The sequence below is a fragment of the Artemia franciscana genome, chromosome 13 (genome assembly GCF_032884065.1).
Source record: "Artemia franciscana chromosome 13, ASM3288406v1, whole genome shotgun sequence".
Lineage (NCBI taxonomy): Eukaryota > Metazoa > Arthropoda > Branchiopoda > Anostraca > Artemiidae > Artemia > Artemia franciscana.
Genome location: NC_088875.1, coordinates 42,278,025 through 42,291,138, shown reverse-complemented (window position 1 = coordinate 42,291,138; position 13,114 = coordinate 42,278,025). Strand labels below are relative to the sequence as shown.

The following is a 13,114-nucleotide window of genomic DNA, read 5'->3' as shown; positions in this document are numbered from 1 at the left end:
TGGATTAAATTAAAAAAAAAAGTTTTTTTTAACTGCAAGTAAGAAGCGACATTAAAACTTAAAACGAACAGAAATTATTCCTTATATGAAAGGGGTTGTCCCCTCTTCAACGCCTCGCTCTTTACGCTAAAGTTTGACTATGTCACAACTTTACTTTTCAAAATAATAAAAAAACTTTAGCGTAAAGAGCAAGGCGTTGCAGAAGGGACAACCCCTTTCATATACGGGATAATTTTTGTTCGTTTTTAGTTTTAATGTCGCTCCTTATTTGTGGTTAAAAAAACTTGTATTTTTTATTTAATTTCTGAACGTTTTTGAATTAATGCATGTTTTTATTTTGGCTCTCAGCACATAAATAATTAAAACGAAATTTGCATTTATTTTCTTTTTTTTGCTAAATGGCTTTCCCATAGTTTTAATTCGAAGATTTTGAGAAGAAAAGGAACGGAGGAGGAAGCCTAGCTGCCCTCAAATCTTTTGATTACTTAAAAAGGCACCTGGAACTTTAAATGTTTACGAACGTTTTCATTAGTAAAAAGTATACGTAGCTCACAAATTAACTTACTTTATGAACATCTATATTCTTATGTTTCTTATGTTTTTATTACGTATATGAGGGGTTCACCCCCTCGTCAATACCTCACTCTTTACACTAAAGCTTAATTTTTCTCTCAATTCCTTAAGAATGACCCCTGATCACAAAGGCCGTAGAATAAATATTTGAAATTCCTAAAAACACTTTAGCGTAAAAGGCGAGGTATTATGAGGAGGTGAACACCTCATATGCGTAATAATTTCTGTTCGTTTTGAGTTTTAATGCTGCTCCTTACTTTCAGTTGAAAAAACTTTTCATATTTATTTTTTCATTGTTTTTTAAATTATACTAGAAAATCCTGCGCCCCCTTCATTGAAATTCTCTTCCCCCATGACAAATACCTCCAGGAAAAGATCCTCCAACGTAACTTCCCTTCCCCCGAACCAAAAATATCCCCCTGAAAACGTCTGTCCACTTCCCAATAGCCATTACTATATGCAAACACTGGTCAAAGTTTGTACCTTGCAGCCCCTCCCACGGGGACTGTGAAGAGGGGGGTGAGTCGTCCCCAAAGACATAGTTATTAGGTTTTTCGACTATGGTGAATAAAATGACCATCTCAAAATTTTTATCCGGTGACTTTGGGGAAAAAATGAGCGCGGGAGGGCGGCTAGATGCCCTCCAATTTTTCGGATCACTGAAAAAGGGCACTAAAACTTTTAATTTCCTTTAGAATGAGCCCTCTTGTGACATTCTAGGACCACTGACTCAATACGATCACCCCTGAAAAAAAAAATAAAAATAAGCACGCATCCGTGATCTGTCTTCTGGCAAAAAATGTGAAATTCCACATTTTTGATGATAGCAGCTTGAAACTTCTACATCCGAGTTTTCTGATACGCTGAATCTAATGGTGTGATTAAGATTGTATGACTTTTAGCGGGGTGTTTCCCCCTATTTTCTGAAACAGGTTAAATTTTCTCAGGCTCGCAACTTTTGATGGGTAAGACTAAACTTGATGAAACTTATATATTTAAAATCAGCATTAAAATGCAATTCTTTTGATGTAACTATTGGCACCAAAATTCCATTTTTTAGATTTTCGGTTACTATTGAGCCGGGTCGCTCCTTACTACAGTTCGTTACCACGAACTGTTTGATAAACATACGTACCCTACGAATTAACTTACGTAACGAACTTCTATATTTGTGTATTTTTATTACGTATATGAGGGGGGTTTGCCCCCTCGTCAATACCTCGCTCTTTACTCTAAAGCTTGAATTTTATCCTGAAACTTTAAGAATGACCCCTGAATCACAAAGACCATAGAATAAATAGTTGAAATTACTAAAAAATACTTAAGCATTAAGACCAAAGTATTGTGGAGAAACAAACCCCTTTATAAAAGTAATATTTTGATTTCGTTTTAAGTTTTAATGCTACTCATTAGTTCCAGGTGAATTTTTTTTTATTTAGTTTCTCATAGTTTTTTTTTAAATGCTAGAAAATGCTGCGCCCCATGGAAATTCTCTTCCCTCATGATAAATTACTCCATCGAAAGATCCTCCCACGTAACCCCCTCTTCGACCCACTTCCACCCCAACGTGAAAAAGTCCCCCTGAAAACGTCTGTACACTTCATAATAACCATTACTATATGTTAACAATGGTCAAAGTTTGTAACTTGCAGGCCCACCCCCGGGGACTGTGGGGGATTGAGTCGTCCTCATTGACATAGTTATTAGGTTTTTGACTAGACTGAACAGAATGAGCATCTCAAAATTTTGATCCGGTGACTTTGGTGAAAAATGTGCGTGAGGGGGGGCCTAGGGGTCCTCCAATTTTTTGGTCACTCAAAAAGGGCACTTGAGTCCGTTAGAATGAGCCCTCTTGTAACATTCTGGGACCACTGAATAGATACGGTCATCCCTGAAAAAAAAAAAAAATAAAATAAATAAACACGCATCCTTGATCTGTCTTCTGGCAAAAAAATACAAAATTCCACATTTTTGAAGATAGGAGCTTGAAACTTTAACAGTAGGGCTCTCTGATCCGCTGAATCTGATGGGTCTGAGGTGTTTCTCCCTATATTTTAAAATAAGGCAAATTTTCTAAGGCTTGTAACTTTTGATTAGTAAGACTAAACTTGATGAAACTTGTATATTTAAAATCAGCATTAAAATGTGATTCTTTTGATGTAACTATTGGTATCAAAATTCCGTTTTTTAAAGTTTTGGTTACTATTAAGCCGGGTCGCTCTTTACTAGAGTTCGTTACCACAAACTGTTTGATTGGCCACGAAGATTCTGTATTTAGTTTTAACAATTTTTCAGACGTAGCTTTGACTTGGCTGTGTTTCTGAAAGGGTATCCAGAATTTTTTGGGGGGAGGTGGGGGGAGATTTCGAAAAACATCTGGGGGGTTCAAAAAACTTTAAAAAAAGTATCGAAAATTTGATTAAATTTATTTTCATTTCGTTTTTTACGAGTCGGACAAACATTTCGGGGGGTAAAGGTAACTTGCCTCTTTTGCTAGCCGGGTCTCTTTCTTTTTGTAGTAAAATTTACGTACCGGTTTAGTGTTATTTCTTAGCTTACTGGAAACCATAAATTCTGTCTTGTCAATATTTAATAGCGGTTTTTTGAGATTTAGGTACTCTGGAGTAAGACCTATAAGTGTCTGCATATCTCCTTCTGTTTTTGCAACGAATTTCATCTGCAAACAAAAGCATGGAAAAGGCCGTTTTCCCTGGATTTACTGCTAGGGCCCACCTACTCTGGAAATAACCTGCTATTTTCAAACAGTTCGTGGTAACGAACTGTAGTAAGGAGCGACCCGGCTCAATACTAACCGAAACTCTAAAAAATGGATTTTTGATACCAATAGCTACATCAAAAGAATCGCATTTTAATGCTGGTTTTAAATATATAAGTTTCATCAAGTTTAGTCTTACCCATCAAAAGTTACGAGTCTGAGAAAATTTGCGTTATTTTAGAAAATAGGGGGAAACGCCCCCTAAAAGTCATAGAATCTTCACCATCAAAATCACACCATCAGATTCAGCGTATCAGAGAACCCTACTGTAGAAGTTTCGATCTCCTATCTACAAAAATGTGGAATTTTGCATTTTTTGCCAGAAGGCAGATCACGGATGCGTGTTTATTTTTTTTTTCTTTTTTTGTTTTTTTTTTTTTTTTTTCTTTTTCCCAGGGGTGATCGTATCGATCCAGTTGTCCTAGAATGTTGCAAGAGGGCTCATTCTAACGGAAATGAAAAGTTCTAGTGTCCTTTTTAAGTGACCAAAAAATTGGAGGGCACCTAGGCCCCCTCCCACGCTAATTATTTTCCCAAAGTCAACGGATCAACATTCTGAGATTGCCATTTTATTCAGCGTAGTCGAAAAACCTTATAACTATGTCTTTGGGGACGAATTACTCCCCCACAGTCCCCGTGGGAGGGGCAACAAGTTACAAACTTTGACCTGTGCTTACATATAGTAATGGTTATTGGGAAGTATACAGGCGTTTTCAGGAGGATTTTTTTTGGTTTGGGGGAGGGGTTGAGAAGAGGGGGATATGCTGGGGGAACTTTCCTTCGAGAATTTGTAATGGGAGAAGAAAATTTCCATGAAGGGAGAGCAGGATTTACTAGCATTATTTAAAAAAAAAAAAATTAAAAAATAAATGTGAAAAAGCTTTTTCAGCTGGAAGTAAGGAACAGCAATAAAACTTAAAACAAACAGAAATTATTACCCATATGAGGGGCTCACCTCCTTCTAATACCTCGCTCTTTACGCTAAAGTATTTTTAGTAATTTCAACTACTTATTCTACGGCTTTTGTGATTCAGGGGGTCATTCTTAATGAATTGGGATAAAATTTAAGCTTTAGTGTAAAGAGCGAGGTACTGACGATGGGGCGAATCCCCTCATATATGTAATAAAAACATGAGAATACAAAAGTTCTTTACGTAAGCAAATTTATAAGTTACGTAATTCTTTTACCAATAAAAAGATTCGTAAAAAATTAAAAGTTCTAGTTGCCTTTTTAATTAACCAAAAATCGAAGGGCAACTAGGCTTCGTCCCCCCCTCTGTTTTTCTCAAAATCATTCGATCAAAATTATGAGAAAGCCATTGAGCCAAAAAGAAAAAAAAATGGAAATTTCGTTTTGATTATTCCTCTGCGGAGAGCCAAAATCAAAACATGCATTGATTCAAAAACGTTCAGAAATTAAATAAAAAAACAAGTTTTTTTTAACTGAAAGTAAGGAGCGACATTAAAACTTAAAACGCACAGAAATTACTTCGTATATGAAAGGGGCTGCTTCCTCATCAACGCCCCGCTCTTTACGCTAAAGTTTTTTACTGTTTTAAAAAGAAGAATTGAGAGAAAGAGTCAAACTTTAGCGTAAAGAGCGGGGCGTTGATGAGGAAGCAGCCTCTTTCATATACGAAGTAATTTTTGTGCGTTTTAAGTTTTAATGTCGCTCCTTACTTTCAGTTAAAAAAACTTTTTTTTTTATTTAATTATAGTAAAAAGAGAAAATGACCTAGTTGATAGTGAACTACCTTACCTCAGACCTGCAATACCATAGACATTCCTGGAAATGCCATTCTCCAAACCCCTTGCCTCATTTTTGTCTCCTCATATCTGGATTGGAAAAATCTAACTATTTTTAAAGAGGAACTTTAATTTAACAAAAACTTGGAGCACTAGAACTCTATCAGCATTATCAAAGGCTTTAAGCAAATCTAGGAATTCTATATAAAAATTATTTTGCCCTTACTATACGTTGCAATCTATTCAGAATTAAACTTGTATCTACTGTGAAATATCCGGACCTAAAACTCCTCGTCCAGTTTCCATTTTTTATCTCCCAATAACTTATATATTAGAAAGGTTGAAAAGTTATCAATCAACCTTTCAAATATCTAACTTAAAACCATTTTGAAGTTTAATAGGCATGTAATTACTATATAAAGGTAATGAAAAATTACCTTTAATCCTGGTATTTATCACCCTTCTCCTGAAAAATACCCCCTTCCCCTCCAGAAAATACCCCCCTCGGCTGGTTGGTCTCCATTCACTTTAGACTTATAAAAAAGGACAAAAACTTTTTTGTCCTTTTTTAAATATTTTTAAGATTTAAACAAATTTCACTTTCTTGGGTAAATTCCCTGTTGTTTTACAATTTCAAACATTTACATTTAAAAGCTTTAAACCTCTACAATGGGGTTCTATGATTGATGTGTAGTTAGGGAGGGAAGGAGATGCCTTAAAGGGTGCATTTTAATAGTTTGTTCGGCCCATGTAAGGATGACAAAGTCAGGCCAAATCCCTCAAAATATAATAGCCAATAGGAGGTTTTCTTCGTTCATCAATTTGCCTGTTACTTTTCGATTTTTTTTTTTTTTTTTAATTTCCCAAAATAGCATCATACATGTTTGAAACAACTGCGGCGTTTTTTCTGCATCCCACTCGATTTTTACTTCTTTGTATTTAACAAAATCATATTCTTGTGATGTAAACAAGTGACTTGTCTCCAATAGAGGACATATATATTTTAGTTAATATAGCATGTTTTCAGTGTAATTTTGGCGTGGAGAGATAATCGTGGGGTGTCATTCAAGAACTCTGCAGCGGTGATTCACGAAGTGATATCTTACGTAATATTCAATAATGTTGTCAAAATATTGTGTGGGGGGGGTAGTTTTCAAGTGACAGGCGCAATAGTCATAAATTAAAGAACTTTAAGTACCTTAATGTGTAGTAATATTTATTTTTAAAAGAAAATGACTGTGTTTTAAATAGATTCGAGGACAAAGGAGGCGAATAGGCAGGGGCCTTTGCCAAAAATTAAATATTTTATAGGTGCCGTTATTCACCGTAAGTATTGCCACCTTAGCCCTTCCGTGGTGGCGCCCGTGGGAACACAAGCTTTACAGAAAATACGGGACACTGAAAATAGTTTTTTTGGCTGCAGTTGGAGACGAGTATTTTGTAAGAAACATTTTGAGACATCTAAGGTTCGGTAGAAATAATTTTACAGCAGAAAGACCCAAAACAGGAAGTTCTTGATATTTAATGAATCAAATAAGATAAAAGAGCACAAATTGACCAAGTGGCGTCGACTCACGAAAACTTAGGGGGGGGGGGTCAAAATGGGTTTTCCCGTATCTAGGGGGTGTTGAAGTGGTCGTTTTTTTTTCAATATTTTCTATTTAATATACAAAAAAATCAACGCAAATTTACCAAAAAAGTATTTTTCAGAATCTAGGGGGCACAAGTCTCCTACCAATTGATGTCACTAAGTTGACCCAATCAATATAACCTGAACCTATGGTTTAAACACAAAAATGTCACACAACGCATTTCAAATTGCTGCAGCCAAAATATCCATGGGGGGGGGTATCGAAGCTGACGATCTAAAAACGCTTTGAGCTATTTGAAAAGGAACATCTTTTCACTGACACGGCAATTAAGTTGTAATTTGTCTGGTATTCAAAGTGTCTTAATTATTGAAGTGCCGTGAATGTGCGAAATAATCTCTATGACACGTCATGCTGTTCATAATTGCATATGTAACATTAAATCAGTCTTTGTCTAAAAATGATCGGAGAGACCTTGATATATCTATTGTGTAATTCAGAAATTTAAATCACTTATTTACGTTCATTTGATTATATTTAGGTTTATTTATCTAAAAAATTGTCGTATTTATAAATGAAAATGAAAGGCTCATATTAATTTGGGATTCCTCTTTAATATTAATTGAGAACGTGGATAAAAAAGGTAAAAATGGGCTAAGATTTTGCAGAATACGGTAATGCTAAAATTTAACACTGATATCGTTCACTAACGTTCCTTTCATAAGGGATTTTCTTCATTTGTCAACTATCTATCAAAGTGGCGAACGTGGTCCAAACGCGACACTATCATTTTAAAGATCGAGTATCAATATTTCGGACCAGTACGCCTGTGCACTGCAGTGTTTCCACTTTCTCATTTTTTAAGTCCCTAATAAGGAGCTGAAAAATCCCTAGAAATCCCCATCGTCAGTTCCAAAATCCCTAAAAATCTCCCTATTTCTAATTACTCTTTGAACCACTTCTCCCTATCTCATTTTACCCGTACTATTGAAAGGTAACATATTTTGGCTTCTTAAATTGAAGTCTAGCTATCACTACCATGATAGAATGTCTTGTCATGCGGTTTAAAGCGCTTTTTAATCATCAGCTAAAAACAAATAGCTTCAAATATACTTCAAATAATATTAAGCAAATAGAAAAGAAAATGTAATACTGTAATGTAGATTACAGTACAAGATGTTTAATACTATTCAATCGTAACTTGTAAAACGTAATCAGACCTTATCTTCCCCTGATGTGTCTTCAACATTTTTTGTACGGTGGCTGAAGCTTTCACCGTTCTCATGTGGTGAAGTAACTGATCATCTTCACATTCCACACTTTCTTGAGCCCTTTTCATTCCATATTTTGTTTTTAGAATCCCCCGCAAAGTTTATGTTTTCAATTTATTCTGACGGCCAGTTTTTACTACTTTTACAGCACTGAAAAACCTCTCGACATTGACATTTGAAAATAGAACAGTGGAAATAAATAATACTTTCAGTTTCTGGTTAGGATACAAATTCTGTACCGGCAGCCTTTTTTTTTCACCAATACCAAACACCAGCAGGTCACGGCATCCATTGTTTTGACGTTTTCAACATCGATGAGGCTCTGCCTCCTCCACTCCTGCTCGGTTTTGGTTCCGTCCCATGGGATCTGTCCATACTTCCTAACAAAAGGTAGCAGAGAGGCAGGCTGAAGTGATTGGGCTGACACTGGGTCAGCCATTTCAGCATATTTGTAAATGTCGTCTTAGAAATGGAACCTTTTCTGTATCTGGCCTACTGCTTTGATATGGAACGCCTGTGCAGCTTTGAGAACTACTTAGATTGAATCAGGGGGGACGGCGGTAACTGACCTTGACGTACAGAGGGAATCTTGTCCGTTCGGACCCAAGTAAACGCTTTCAAGGGGAAGTTAAAACTTCCCATTGTTCACATCGATTTCTAAAGCATTAGTTGATTCCACGTAGTCCTTCTGCAGGAAGTTCAATGCTGAGACCAATGTTTTAAGCTTTGTTTATACCCCAAAACTAGAAATATTTTGGTTTCAAGAGCTCAAATTGTGCTTAAATTTGAATTTGCGACATAAGTGTTGTATTATTGTTATATTTGTAAAGAACGTAAAAAAAGACATCGAGTGGTATGTTCACTTTATTTGTAAGTAAAAAAAAATGAACAACAAAATATTTACCAATCATAATATGAAGGTTCATGATTTTCCCCTGGGTACGTAGGCTTGCCAAAAACACACAATCCATTTATTCCTACATGTGCCATTGTTTTTAAAAATGGCTGTCAGTTTGTTTGTCTGTTAAAAACTAGGGTAATGAAACGGTAAGAGAGGTGTTCGAACAGTTATAGCCTACCTCTATTATTCACGTCAGTACTTATAAAGCTGGCTACAAGTTCGAGTTCAAGTTTTTTTGATTTTTCACAAAAATCGTAAACATTATACAAGTACTGTGGAGAAAAAGAATCGTACATGCAATGCTTGTCAAAAAAATTTACTACAGTAAGAACAACTACGTACCCTATAAAACTATCAAAATATATTATAACTTTATTTATCTGACCTGTAAAAAAATGACATGCTATCTACCAAATAATCTTATGAAAAAACAACCCAAAAATGACAAACCATATGACTCCATTAATCGAGAACAGTCCAAGCTGAAATTATTGTTTGAAGCCCACATCAGCATGGAACTGTTTCAAACAGTTCTTTGTTGCTAGTTTGTTACTTAGGACTCCTGTACATCTCAAAATCTGTGTGGTGTTGAAATTTTTTAAGCAACTGAAGAAGTTTTTCTCTGTGATTCCAAGTTCAATTCGCAAGGAAACAGATCCTAAATCGAATTATCCTGCTTCTCTGATCAAGAAGATGATGATGATGAACGAATTAAAGGAAAACACCCAAAAATTTCCCTAAAAGTCCATGGGAGAGGAAAAATCCCTAGAAAATCCCCAAATCCCTAAAAAAAACTCTCGCCCCTAAAAGACTTAAAAAATCCCCATTTTAGGGGGGAAATCCCCACAGTGGAAACACTGGTGCACTGTTAGAACACATGGGCAAGTATGGCAGGTGTTAGAAACTGCACCAAAAGTCCCAAACTTGAATCAGAAGAAGAAAGTGATCGCATGACATCACTTCCAGCTAATCAGAGGTGTTTTTCACTGTCGCACGGCTATTGAAAGGGGAAGTGGTATTTCATGGTTTTAGTCAAAGCGTCAGTAATAGCCAATGAAAACCTCATAAGAGACTTAGAGACATATAGTTCAAATTTGAGGCAGATAGGGGAACTTGGGGAAAGTACAGAAAACTGGGATAAGTGCTGCCATAACCTTACAACAGTTATCAAAAATACGTATGCAATTAAAGTCACATTAAGTTATTCCTGACATTACAATTTTCACTGCTATAGCAAAATTATGAATTTGTAAAACAGGAATAAATTAATTGTCTCAGAAGGGGGTGCATAGATAAATAACTATATAAATATGAAAAATTTATCTCTAAGGCTCAGGGAGGTAAATAGTAATTGAACTTAAATAGAATTTTGTTGAGACATAACCAGTGCTAAAAGGGTGCGCGTACAAACTTAAAGATTGATAAACGTGTACCTTGTAATCAAAATAGGAGTTTGAAATCCTATATCTCACGTCCTTTTTTTACTGATATCTTTACTACATGTATAAGTTCCAGCATCTTTTCTTTCTTCAGGATCAAACTGAACGCTATTTTACTCAAAGGCTTTTTTTTTCTAGAATGCAAGGTTTAAAGACAAAATTCTTAAACTGAATTGACCAATCAAGACAACAACAAATCATTTGAATTGAGTTTGAGTGGAATCCCCTCTAACTACACTTGAAACTCTCCCCAAAGTGCAGGCCAACTACGAACGCGTAAACCACATAGAAGGGGGCTTACGAAAGCCTTTTCAAATTAATTTCACAGGTATCTTAGTAAAAATACTGTATTGGGCTTATTTCTGGATTTTTTAGAGGCCTTTGACATGGTTGATCACAGTGTTTTATTAAGTAAACTCAATAACCTAGGGATTCGCCGAGTTCCTTTCTCATGGTTCGGCTCTTATCTCTCTGGTAGAGTACAGAGTGTGAGACTGGGCGGGGTGACTTCACATCCCCTACCTGTCCGGAGGGGCGTCCCACAGGGCTCTGTTCTTGGTCCAATACTTTTTCTCCTTTATATTAATGATTTGATTACGGACCTGGGCCCATCAGTGCACCCAGTACTTTTTGCTGACGATAGCAACTTTTTCATCACCGGTCCTAATTTACCATCCGTCGTCACCTCTACTCAAACCCTTCTGAATAGAGTACAGGAGTGGTGTCTCGTTAACTGCATGACCATTAACAGCAAGAAAAGTCAGGTGGTATTATTTCAAACCCCTTACAAAAAAAATGAAGTTCAGCCAGCACTTGGCCTAAAATATTCTACCAATCTCCTCCCGCAGGTCGAAGTTGCCAAGTTTCTTGGTGTCCACATAGACTCCTGCCTATCATTTGCAACACATTTGTCCTATATCAGAGCCATAATTTTGCGACAGGTAAGTATAATTAATCGTGTGAATTATTTTCTTCCTCCCGATATCCTTGTCACCCTTTATTATTCTTTTATTTACCCATATATCTCATACTGCGGATGTGTATGGGGCAATACTTATCCTTCAGTTACCAATAAATTAAAATCTGCTCAAAACCGTGCCGTCAAAGCAGTTTTTCGGTTGCCACGACTATATCCCACCAAGGACTTGTACTCCGATTTTGGTATTATCCCTTTTGAACAAATCATCAAAAAATTAAATCTATCCCTTGCATACTCCGCTTACCATAAAAATCTTCCTCCCCACTTATTATCTTATTTTATCAGTAATAATTCTGAAGGCCACTGTCTCCGTTCATCCAACCGTTCTTTCATTGTCCCCAGGTGTATCTCTAGTTCCGCCCAGCGATCCCCAATTTATAAATCTATAATTCAATGGAATTTAATACCCTCCAGTGTCGAGCTATCCACAAGTTTTCGGACGCTATATAACAATGTACTAAAACCTTGATATTATATTTCTCTAAATGTTTGTTCAATTTGCTTTAGTTACCCTTGTTTTCTCTTTTCTTTTTTTTTCTCTCTCCTATTCATTTTCAATTTTTTGTTGTTTTGGTCCTTAACAAGTTCGCTTCTAGGATCTTTATTATTGTTGTTGTTATGTGTTTTCTTTTCTTTTCGAATAATAATAATAATAATAATAATGTTAATCTCGACCGTGAAAAGGAAATATACGACACAAGGTGCTTCTCGTAATCATTCTCTGTTAAAATAACCTCCAACAATGTTTTATTTTGCTACAGAGGGGGGGGGAGCTACTCATGTAAGCACCACTCATAATACACTTGCAATTAATACCTCCAAAGTTAGCCATTTTATGTGAAGGCTTATGCAGCGGGCCAATAAGAGTTTAAAAAAAAACACACTTTTTTAGTAGTTTCACTTAAAAATACCTTTTTTGGATTTCCGTTGAAAAAAAGACAACAGAATTTCCCACATGTAGGTATTAAAATACATTTTGCAGTCCCCCCTCTCCCTCAATAAATTCTTGTGAATCAGTGCCCCTGGGTGTTTGATTGTTTTTGTATTGTTTTTTTATTATTATTATTTCGACAGATATTCTGTAGGAGCTATTAGAAAAATGGATATTGCTTGTCCATAATCACTAATGTAAAAAAAAATAATAATAAAAAAAAAATTTGATAGTGCGATGTCAAATTCATGTTTGGTTGAAGGTTTTACAGTCGAGTTGTTTAGGGCTTGGGCTAAAGCGTATGTGGAACTAATAAAAGAGAAAACTGGTGCTAGTGTCAAAAAGGAAAATTACCAACGCCACCTGGTATTAGGCAATTTTGTTTTATCCTAAGTGTCTGTATGCTTGTCGTTCTAGGAATTTTATAATGAGGGGAAGGTAATTAAAGCAGAAATGTGTCACAACTAGGCCTACCAGCTTAAATGAAACTAGCTTATTTAACTTGCCGAGATTTCTCCCTGCTTTCCAAGGTTTATTGTGTGCAGACTAGATTTTTTTGCTTATAATAATTGCTGATGAAGGAGTTGTTAGTTGTTAATTAGGATGGAGGAGGAGCATGCGTAGCTGTGTTGGCCTCAGAGGCTTGGTACTGCGGTCTGTTGTTAGTAGTAGTAGTAGTAATAATAATTGTTGAAAAATAAAAAAATGCTGCTTTATTAACACTTACAAAGAAGTTGCAGCTTTTAACATGTGATATTGCAGATTATTATATCAATAACCCAGCTTTCTCTCTAATTAACAACTAACAACTATCTAATTCATTAACAACTAATTAATTAACTAATTAATTAACTAATTAATTAATTAACTATCTAATTAATTAACTAATTAATTAACAACTATCAACAA

The 13,114-nt window shown here is 35.7% G+C and overlaps 1 protein-coding gene across 4 annotated transcripts in view; it reads left to right on the top strand.

Annotated features, from left to right (window-relative positions):
- LOC136034957 (uncharacterized) overlaps window positions 1-13,114 on the top strand; it is a 147,051-nt gene that overhangs the window by 133,478 nt on the left and 459 nt on the right. The window lies entirely within an intron of this gene.